Raw genomic sequence first — 11,024 nt, forward strand, 5'->3', positions numbered from 1 at the left:
TACACAAATATGACCACCGATGATTGGGAGGCAGTCAAGGGACTAGAGCAGAACAGATCCCTGACTATAAAGTCAGCGGATAAAGGGGGTGCGGTCGTGGTCCTGAATACCCAGGACTATAACGCAGAGGTACAACGCCGACTAAATGTATGTGTAAATTACAGACCCCTCAACAGGGATCCTGTTGAGGATCTATTGAAGACCATCCGTGAAATGGTGAGCAGAGCTAAGACCAATAAATGGATTTCTGTTAAAGAAGCGGAGTTTCTTGTAAATGATACCCCCAGGACTCCTGCGTTTTATATCTTACCAAAGATACATAAACCAACCCGTCCCCCACCCGGCAGACCTATAGTTTCGGGGATACAGTCAATTCTGTAGACCCTCTCTCAATATGCGGATTATTTTCCCTGCGAAGCGGTGGTTAACCAGCAGTCCTTTGTTAAGGACACCACCGATGTCTTGAACATCTTGGAGAATGTCCCATATAACCCAGAAGTACAGTGGCTGGTAACAATTGACGTCGAGTCCCTGTACACAAGTATTCCCCAGGACGCAATGCTGGTGGTGGCAGCGCACGCCCTGGGGGATCTCGAATGGTTCTATGACGTTCCACAATCTTTTGTCATGGAATGTGTTGAATTGGCCCCTACCCGTAACTACTTTATGTACAAAGACCAACTATACCTCCAGGCCTCTGGAACTTCTATGGGGGCCCCTATGGCCCCCAGTCTGGCATGTATATATGTTGGCCAGTTCGAGGAGCACATCGTCTATCCTGATACCAACCCCTTCCAGAGTCAGATTTGTCTCTGGAAGAGATATATAGATGATGTGCTCTGCGTATGGTCAGGCTCGGAGGAGTCTTTGCTGGAGTTCTTAACGTGGCTAAATTCACAGGATCAAAGTCTTAAGTTCACCTGGTCTTATAGCCGTACCAGTGCTACATATCTGGATCTTGACATAGAGGCAGGTGGAGAGGGAGGTCTAAGCACTCGGGTCCATCAAAAACTCACTGACATGAACTCCCTCCTTTTATACAATTCATACCATCAGAGGGCCCTTCGGTTTAACCTTCCGGTGGGTCAATTTCTCAGATACCGGAGAAATTGCTCAGCCAAAGATACATTTGTGGAGCAGTCTGGTGACCTAACCAAGAAACTTGAGCAGCGAAACTACCCTCGAAAGGTTGCCAAGAACGCTAGGAAGAGGGCACTTAACACCCCACGCAGTGCCCTCCGTGAACATACTACCAAAGAACGAAAAGATTGCTTACCAGTAGTGATGACATTTGACCCCATGGCCACCAAGATCAGGCAGTCAATCAGAAAGCATTGGAATCTATTAAGCAACAAAGATTTTTCTATGCCCCCGCCTAGATTTGCCTTTAAACGGTCGGGTAATCTTAAGGACAGGCTTGTCCACACCCGGGACTGGGTGCCCCCTAGAAATGAATCTACAACTGTGCCTAATGGGCACTATCCGTGTGGGATGTGCTCAGTTTGCCCACTGACCAAGAAATGCAGTAGCGTTATGTTGTCCACAGAAAAAGGAATGGTTTTTGAACCAATTTAGCAACTGCAACACCACCAATGTGGTTTACAGATTACTATGCAGCTGCGGCCTTCTATATATTGGACTTACCACGAGGAAAATAAAGGTTCGCATACAAGAAAATCTCAGTACAATAAAGGCCGGGACTCTGACTACTAAACTGGTTCAACATTGTCACCAAGAAAAACATAGCTTCACATGGACTGTCCTGAAGACAGTAAAGGGCAACCCAAACAACATTGAGTCTGTGTTAATCACAAAAGAAGCCAGATGGATTTTTAGAGAGGGAAGTGACAGGCAGGGCCTGAATGAAATTATTGAATGGAACAGAGTTAAGTAGTACCTCCCCGTTTGGTCTTTCCATTCCCATAAATATTTCTCTGATTGGTGCCCTTGCTGCCCACCTGGATTAAACTGCTGTAGGGCCCACAATTGTGTACCTCACCTGTGGCCTTACATCTGAAATGGCATTGAAGATACGCCAATATTTCTTAGGTTCTTGTGTGTAATGTATATGGCTATATACCATACACTAAATATTTGATAGAATGGCTACTCTTACATAATGGAATAACGCCTAACCCGTTAAGTGATGGATGCTGTTGCCATAGGGTACTGTTTCGATTGAAATCCAATGGCTTGTATAGATTGAGGGAATCACATGGCGTGGTGTCAATATGGGAGGGTTTACATTGTAGATATTGTCAACAGAGGATCCTCTCCTTAGGGCTATGTTCCACCCTGTATTACACCACCCGGCACTCTTATATCGTTTCTGCCTGCTAGGATGATGTGAGATTAGCGCACTATAAATAAACAAAAAATTTTAATAATTTCTTGCACGGTGCGTGGTTTTTTACAAAATAGTCATCTAGAAAAATAATGTCCATCGTTAACATAAACTCAATATCTTAACAGTTCTGAATATATGTTTAGATGGGGGCTCTAGATCTGGAATAATAAGATAGTGGGCTGTTTCTTAATACAACCCAACTCTAAGATGGCGCCCGCACTATTGCATGGAGGTCGAGAGCTCTATCAGTACGTTGCCATTGCATCGCGCCCTTCCGATCATGTGACCGGCCTCGTCCGTGAGGAATAACATTGGTGCAACTTTAAAAGGCGCGGACGTGTGTTCTATGGCGTTCCTGGGATGATTTAAGGTCTCGTTACCATAACTGTACGGTAAGGAGTGGGAGGCATCGAGACAGATTTATACTTGCGTAGAAGGAAATACTATCAAGTGGACGTTATATATGGCCTTAACCTTTGTGGCAAGTTACTAGCTGATAAAAGCACCTTCGAGAAAAGCACCTTCGAGAATAGCTTTGAATAGAGGCTACTGCCAAACACCGAAATGCAGTGTTGGGAACCCGTGTTTGGTGTACAAACAAACATTGGTAGATACTGGTTTTGTCATAAACTGTGCTGCATTATTTGAAACTTCTTTGCGCAACTGGGCTTCTAGTTTAGCTGGTTAGAAACTAAACCTTGAAACAAAACGGTATGATTTTTAACATGAAAACCTGTGCCGGAAGTGCGTTACGTCTCTCATGGGGTTTCGAAATAAGAAACTTGGATGAAACTTATGAGGGACAGATCTGTAATGACCATCTGATGCATGTTTTTAAACATCAGTACACTGCATGACAGCAGTACTGTTTGGTTGGGTAAATTTCTCTCTAACCACTTTTGAATTACTTGCAGATTGATACTGCAATCTACAGTAGAGCGGATAATTGCCTGACCAGCTGGTACGAGAGGACATGGCTGGTTGAGGGTAATGTTCCCCTTAATTTTCCGTCTTATAATTTGATAAATGTGGAGAGATGTCTGGTCCGGAATTGGTTCTAATTGGTTTTAAATGTGTTTTTCAACTCGACAGTTTCCTTATTAAAAGATGTCCAACACTGGTGCGGTGACAGAGTGGTGAACCCTTATGAATCTGCCATAAAATTTATTGGGCAGTGAAACATGTTGGTTACAGGTAGTGGTATGCAACAGTAAGCTACCAGCCTTTTTAACTCATCAGTACACACCTAAGTCAGTAATAAAGTGGTATAGTTGGTGTGTCTGTTGATTTTACTTTCACTCTGCATTGCTTGTCACGTCAGGGAGCTATCTCTTGAGCTCCTTGTTTAGCACCTTCTTGTTTTACACTTCTTGTTTTACACTTTTTGTGTTTTGACACCATTTTCTCCTGGAAAAGGAATTGCAACCAATGATGAGAAAGGGGCATAGTATTGGTAACATGTGTCAAGTTCCCCGAGGGTGTTCGCCCGTGAGGTGCCTTCCTCTCCGCCACACATTTTTTGTTTTGACTATTTAAGTGTGGGTGGATGGACTGTATTAGTAGGGCAGACATCATAGGATATGTTGAGTTGAATACACACTGGAATTTCCTACTAGTAGTTACAAACAGTGGTTTGGTATGGACAGTAGGGCATTAGAGAATACACACCCAACCATAGAATTTAGAGGGGGTGAGTCTGGAACTATATGATAGATTATTCCAGCACATTATGTTCTCATGCCTAACAGACAAATGCTAACTAATGTCTAGGGTACAGGGATTTTTTGTTATTGAATTGCATTGAGTGGAGGGCTATCCCTTTGGTACCCGACTTTCCCTCTTAGCTCCCTTTGGTATTGTATGTACCTGTCGGGGGCCTTGGCTAGATTCGGGGGGGGTGAGGCTTTTCGCAGAGCGGTGGAACTCCTATACCATAGGCCATCCGCATCCGTCCTGGTTAATGGAGGTCTGTCCGAACCATTTGATATAACAAGGGGAACACGGGAGAGCTGCCCTCTATCCTCGCTGCTCTTTGATCTCTATATAGAGCCGTTTGCTCAAAAAATTCGAGAGGACAATACCATCAAGCCTTTTATATATAGAGAGTGGGAAAGGAGGGTGTCCCTCTATGCTGATGACGTCATGATTATGACGTCAGAGATTAGTACCGCGTTCACAGCAGTTATTAATTTAGCTCTGGAATTTGGGAAAATCTCAGGGTACGAGGTAAACGCCTCAAAAACTGAAATAATGGTTTGGAATAGCGATGAAACAGGATTTAATGAGCAACTAAGCACAAATCTGAGATATCTTGGATTAAGAATTGTTAAAGATATCAATCTGATCGCTGCAACCAATTTTGCTATAGTTGCTAAAGAGTGCCAGAAGTTAATGGAGTCCTGGGGGCATCTCCCTCTGACTGTTCTGGGTCGTGCAAATCTGGTGAAAATGTCCATTCTACCTAAGTTGTCCTTTTTTTTAACACCATTCCACTTTATTTATTGTCACACGCACGAATGCTGCTAAAAATGCCAACAGATCAGGGTATAGGGACGATGTTCTCGGCCTTATTGAAGGGTGAAGGAGTTGAAGGACTGGGTTATTTAAGACCCAGTGGTGCCAGGGGACAACACCTGAAACCTTCGTGGGTAACCTGCTCCGGCGTACGAATGACAGAGACACGGGACACTTCCTTCGGCGTCAAAGATTCAAGGTTTATTTACTGCAGGGAAACACAGAAGTCACAGGAAGTACAACGGGTGTAGTTCGTGGAGACTGCTTCCAATTGGTTCTGTGGATCGCTCCTTTTATACACAATTCTCCCATAGGTTTACATGGTACACAAAGGTTTACGACTCGGTTCCCATAATTATCCCCAAGAGGGATCGCTTTGGTCACTTTGATACATTCAAGGTCCGGAACATAAGTGCGGAAACATTTGGCGGTTCCCAACTGTAAAAACCCATCTTCCCACCATTAGTACATTCCAATCGGCAGTAAAACAGATCGAAGAAGGAACAAGGACAGGTGCAGAGGAAGATGGAAACAGTGGGGAGATTGGAAAGGGTGTAAAAGGGGGGGTATCGGGAAACACGAGCTACAGGCATCAAAGGGACGTGCCTAATGAGATGCACGGCTGAGACAATAGACCGGCACGGCAAGATGAGCCTCGAGCGGGGCCATCTGCCTTACAGTATCATCCCCCTCGTCATAAAGACACTTTCAAAGGACATGTGTCTTCCGCAGATATCTTGGGAATCCCAGGGTCGCGAAGCGGACAACGTCCGTTCGCTGGCTACTTGAGGGCAAGAGACAAAATGGATGCCGTATCTAAGATGGAACCCGTGGGTACAGATAGAAAAGCCCACGTAACAGACGAACGGTTTAGGTTAGCACAGCGAAACTGCGTACACCCACTAAACTCGTCATTTGCGGTTCATAGATACCAGACTCTACCATATTCGTGCGAGTCGAAAACACCACTTACAATTGTCACGGAACCTCAGAGTTGGGCAGTCGGGTTTTCTTTTTAAGTTTGGCGACCCCAAATTTTTTAAAAAGGTTAAATTGACGGTGCTGCAGGGCCTACCAAGAACTTGGTCTAATCTCAGGTCTTCTATAAAACTGGGGTACTATTCTAATAGATCTCCCACGTTGCTCTAGGTTGGGTGAGCGATATACTAGCAATTCCACTTAAGGATGCCGGAATATCAACATGGGGTGATCTGTTTGTGGAAGGGACTCTGCTTCCATGGGAATATTTAGTGAGCAAAGTGGGTCCTAACCTCTCAAGACTTAAATATCTGCAGATATCAAGTTGGGCTCAAGCCTTTTCCGCTAAAACCCCTCGTCGCAACATCATGCCTCTAGGGGGAGGCAGTCAATTAGAATCTCTCCTGCTGGATAAATCATCTGTATTGAAAAAAGTTTCTTTATGGAACAATTTAATCCTCGAAGAGATTGATGGGGAATTTCATCTCCCTGACCTACTGTGGGGTTTCTCGATGCCTACCCTGAACTTGAACAATCTGTGGCTAACGTCTAGTAATGTTTTATGGGATCTAGTTAAACCAGCCTGGCTCCGTAGGAACCACCTTTTCACCCTACATAGGGCCTACTACTCTCCTCAGAGGTTGTCTAAATTCTCCACCGGTGCCCTGGTGGCCTGTGCCCGGTGTGGGCTAGCCGCGGCCTCTGACGTGCATATGTTCTTCGATTGCCCTCACTTGACGTCTTTTTGGGATTCAATCAGCAATAAACTTACATCTTCCCTGGGCTTTACAGTGGTTATGGACCTTCGCCTCGTAATCTTCGGTGTAGCAGATCAGAGTCGGAGCCCAGCCAAGAACCTTTTGTTCTATTCCATCCTGGTGGCGCGCAGAGAAATTTGTAAGCGATGGAAAGAGGCGTCCCCTCCTACTTTACATGACTGGTGTACATCAATCCTCCAAATATCGAAACTAGATCTCGCCAGGGCTGGGAAGCCAGATAAAAGAGCTTTCTGGCATTTACTTGACTGGCCCCACTAGTCGTACTGGGGGTTTTTTTTTCCCCCAGGTCCGATGAATATGTAGCCAAGGTACATTCTCCCTGCTAAGCCACTTCGCCTCTTTTTTTGGCACATTGGTGGATATAAGCAATATCTGGCTTATGGTTAGCATCTGCCAACCGAGCAACAAGATGTCAAGATTGGTTCGGTGTTTGACGTAGCTGTTGGGTTATGGTAGTCCCACTCATCTCTTTACCCTTACCAGTCTTTGACTGAGGCAGCACGTCAGTACCACTTACTAGCCTTTCTTCCTTGTTCAGTAGTTCGGCAGATCACAACCATGGTGGAGATGAGGACAAAAAAACAATAGAAAAAAAAAAAACACTGGTGGGCATTCATCTTCTGTGCCTTCTGAGCCCAGGACCTGTGTGAGTTTGAACTCTATTGCTGACCAATAATGGGGCACGGTTAGGGCATGTCCAAATCATGTGGTAGAAATCCGCCGGTTCTTGGCCGCAGTGCATGCAGTTCGGGGAGGGACACAACCCTGCCCTGTGTAGGTGTGCTGGGGTGAGGTAGGCAGCATGCAAATAGTATAATTAAATTAGGAGGAGTCTGGCTGAGGTTGTGATGGTTTTGGGAGCCATAAGGACGTCACGTCAATCCTCCTCTTCCAGGGGACCCAACCATCCCTCCCACGGGGTCCGGAGCAGATCGAGTGTTGCCGGGCCATTGCTGACAAGGGTACGATATATTCGGGACACCCCTCCTCTCCCAAGTTCCCCATCATGACCTGAGCTTCTAGTGGCCTGAATTTGGGGAGTGACATGCCTGTTGAGACTTGTGCGCTGCGGGCATGACGGAGCTGCAGATGTTTATACAATTGTGAGGTGTGGAGGGTGTAGCGCTCTTGTAGGTCTTTGAACGTCCTAAAATGTGGTCTCCCACCCAAACATTGTCCAACAGTGATACACCTATGTGGTCCCATTGACTGAACCCCGTAAGTGCTGCCACCTCTCTTAACCACGTGCCTTGCCAGAGAGGTGTGTGCTGTCTGGGATGGAGTTGAATAAAAAGACACTCGTTAAACAATGAGGTAAGGACTTTAGGTCAATATTCAACATCCCTCTTGAAAAGTGCAGCAGGTAAACAACCTTGGCCAGGAGCAACGTCTTGTTTTGACTTGATAATTTGAGAAAAAAAAAATAATAGTGAAAATAGACTACTTGCATTAGTCATGCAAATGTTGTGCTGTTCCAAAGTTGGAGCTGTACAACCAATACCATACAGATTGGCCGCATAGGTAATACAAATTTCCTCATTAATGTTTGAATTGTATGCTCAAGTATATCTAAAGCTAATATTATTAACTAAACACCAAAAGATTTTAGCATTGTTAGTGCGACAATGGTAATGCAAAAGAGACCACTTATATATATATATATATATATATATATATATATATATATATATATATTAACAAATATCCCATGAAAGAGAAGCGCCTTTGTAAATTCACTTTCCAGACACAAGCTAGTTAAATCTCATTATATAATGCTTATCGGACACAAATTAATTGGGTCACTTAATGAAAACTGTTGAGTCTAGCTCCAGCAAACCAAGAAGTCAGTGACCTACAACATGCATAGGGTCGCAGTCCACTGTGCAAGGAAAATAGCAGACATAATTCCCCAACCACAGAATTTAGTCCTGACGTGTCTGAAAAACGCAGGTTGAAGAGAAGGAGCCTTATAACTCGACCAAATGATCAAGAGGAAAGGATTATGATTCTTTGTCATGAATCAGAGAAAAGGGCAGGTCATGAAGGTATGCCTTTTTAAAGAAGTACGATTTACAATGTTGCACTTACTTGCTCTTTCAAATAACATTTCTCAAAATCCAACTTGATGCTGGTCAAGTACTGTCGATATTCATTGAATTCCTTCAGAGTACATACAATCTAAACAACAGGAAATTTAATAATGAATTATTTTCATATTAAAGATGTCATCATGCTGCAATATCCATCAGTGAAGGTAGGTAGTCTTTGACTTTACTATGTCACAAATATTTAAATGCTATAGGTGAATGACATTATTTTCCTAGCATAGGTATCATAAAGACATTCTTATTCACAAATACACTGTACAGTTGTTTTAACAATACATAAAGCAGAAGCAAACGTGCTCAATTAAGCTCCAGTTCCCCTGCATGGTCTTCGATAATTATTTTCGTAGAATGAATATTGCACTTGTAAAGAGCGACTGTCAGTCCAAATGGAGAATACTGGCGCTTAGCAGAAATAATAGAGTTCTAGAGGTGAACTGAAAGTGTTTGTGGCCTTCTGTAAACCACAGGTAACGTCTGTGAGCATGCATAACAGGGATGTGGAAGTATGCATCTTGCAAGTCCAGTGCTACCATCCAGTCTCCCAGTCCATGGCAGAAAGGACTTGAGCAGGAATGAGTATTTTGAATTCCTTCTTTTTCTGTCAAAACTGAGGGGGTGCAGGTCTAGGATAGGATGAAGGCCTACATCCTTCTCGGGACCAGAAATTAGAGAGAGCAGAAACCATGACACACTTCTGATGCCATCAACCTCTCAATGGCTCCCTTGGTTTAAAGAGCCACCACTTCTTGGTGGAGTAAGAAGATATAGCCCTCCAATAACATGCCGCAAGTGGGTGGCATAGGTGGAGGAGGAGTCCCAAAGGGAAGGAAGGAGCCCCTTCGGACAATTAGTAGAACCCAGCAGTGGGATATTATTGACCTCCAGTGGTGCAGGTGATGGGGTATTCTGCCTCCCACTGGGTGCCCATGATAATCCGAGGGCAAACTAAAGACATTTGGAGGCTGTGTTTGCTGGGGGAGTGGTGGACTGGCCTGACCTCTGACTACCTGACCCAAGAGGTCTGTGGGTTACCACATCCTTGGCCAAGCAGGGGCTGGGAAGCTTGTGAAGCGTAGTGGTTGACCGGTTGGAGACTTGGTTGGAAGCCCCTTTCATGGCAACAAAAGGAGTAAAAAGTGGACTGGGATTGGTGAGGGCCATGGAAGACCCAAGGAGCTGGGTGTAGCTCTGCTGTCCTGAAGCACTCTAGCGTTGAGTCCGCTTTTTCTCTGAAGAGACGGGCGCCAATAACGGGCATGCCCATGAGTGAGACCTGGACATCCACTGAAATGTCAGTGGTTCTCAACTAGGCAAAGCGCCTAAGGGCCACAGACGAAGAAACCACTCTGTCTAACGAGTCAGTCGTATCCAGCCCACAGCGTAGGGTGAATTTGACTGCATTATTCCCATCAGCAATACCTTGAGATAGCTTCAAGACCATAGGGAGCACCTTCACAATCGAGTCCCAGGATGAGTATCGGCCCAAAAGGTACACATGTTCTCCAACTGGAGGCCTCGCTAGCGGAAGAGAACATCGTCTTTCCTAAGGTATCCAACCTCTTGGATTCCCTGTCTGGTGGAGTGATCGGGAATGCGCCGGGATTTAGTTTGGCAGTGGAGGATTGGATCACCAAGCTCTTCGGGGTGGGGCAATGGTGGCAGGCAATTGTCCTACACACAGAAGCCCCTGTGCAGGGATTGGAGAGGCCCTGAGCAGGACATCTGTGAGGCCTTTATTAAAAGGGAGAAGTTGTTTGGAAGCTGTAACTCCCAGATGAAGCCCCTCCGTCAAGAAGTTTGTCTTGACAGCCATGGAGGGAAACTGAAAGTTCAGGACCTCAGCCGCCCTACTCACCCCAATTAGAAATGAGTCTCCCTCCACCATAGTGAAGGTAGGCGGAGGGAGCCAGTCAGTATCTGGGAAAGTGTCCAGTCCACTGGCATCCACCAAATACTCACAACAGTTGTCCTTATTTGGGTTTAAGGGCTGGCATTCACAAGGGTCCAGTGTTCTCTCCCAATCGTCCCCAAGTCCTAGCCCATAGCAATAGAGCGCAGGCTCTCGACTGGATGGATTGACCAATTTGCTCCTTGGTGCACTACCTCACCTACCTCACCTAAAGATTTGAAAAAGAAGGGGGGCGGAGCTTGCCCGCAACCTCGATGGCCGCCTGAGCCCACAGCTCCGCCGTGAATAACTACTATCCTGCATTTATCCTGCATTAGAGCGTCCAGATTGCGTGCCCCCTGCTCCCCCCTGAGTCAGGAGTGCCCTGGGGCGACTGGCGCGGCACCTAT

The sequence above is a fragment of the Lissotriton vulgaris genome, chromosome 8 (assembly GCF_964263255.1).
Source record: "Lissotriton vulgaris chromosome 8, aLisVul1.2, whole genome shotgun sequence".
Lineage (NCBI taxonomy): Eukaryota > Metazoa > Chordata > Amphibia > Caudata > Salamandridae > Lissotriton > Lissotriton vulgaris.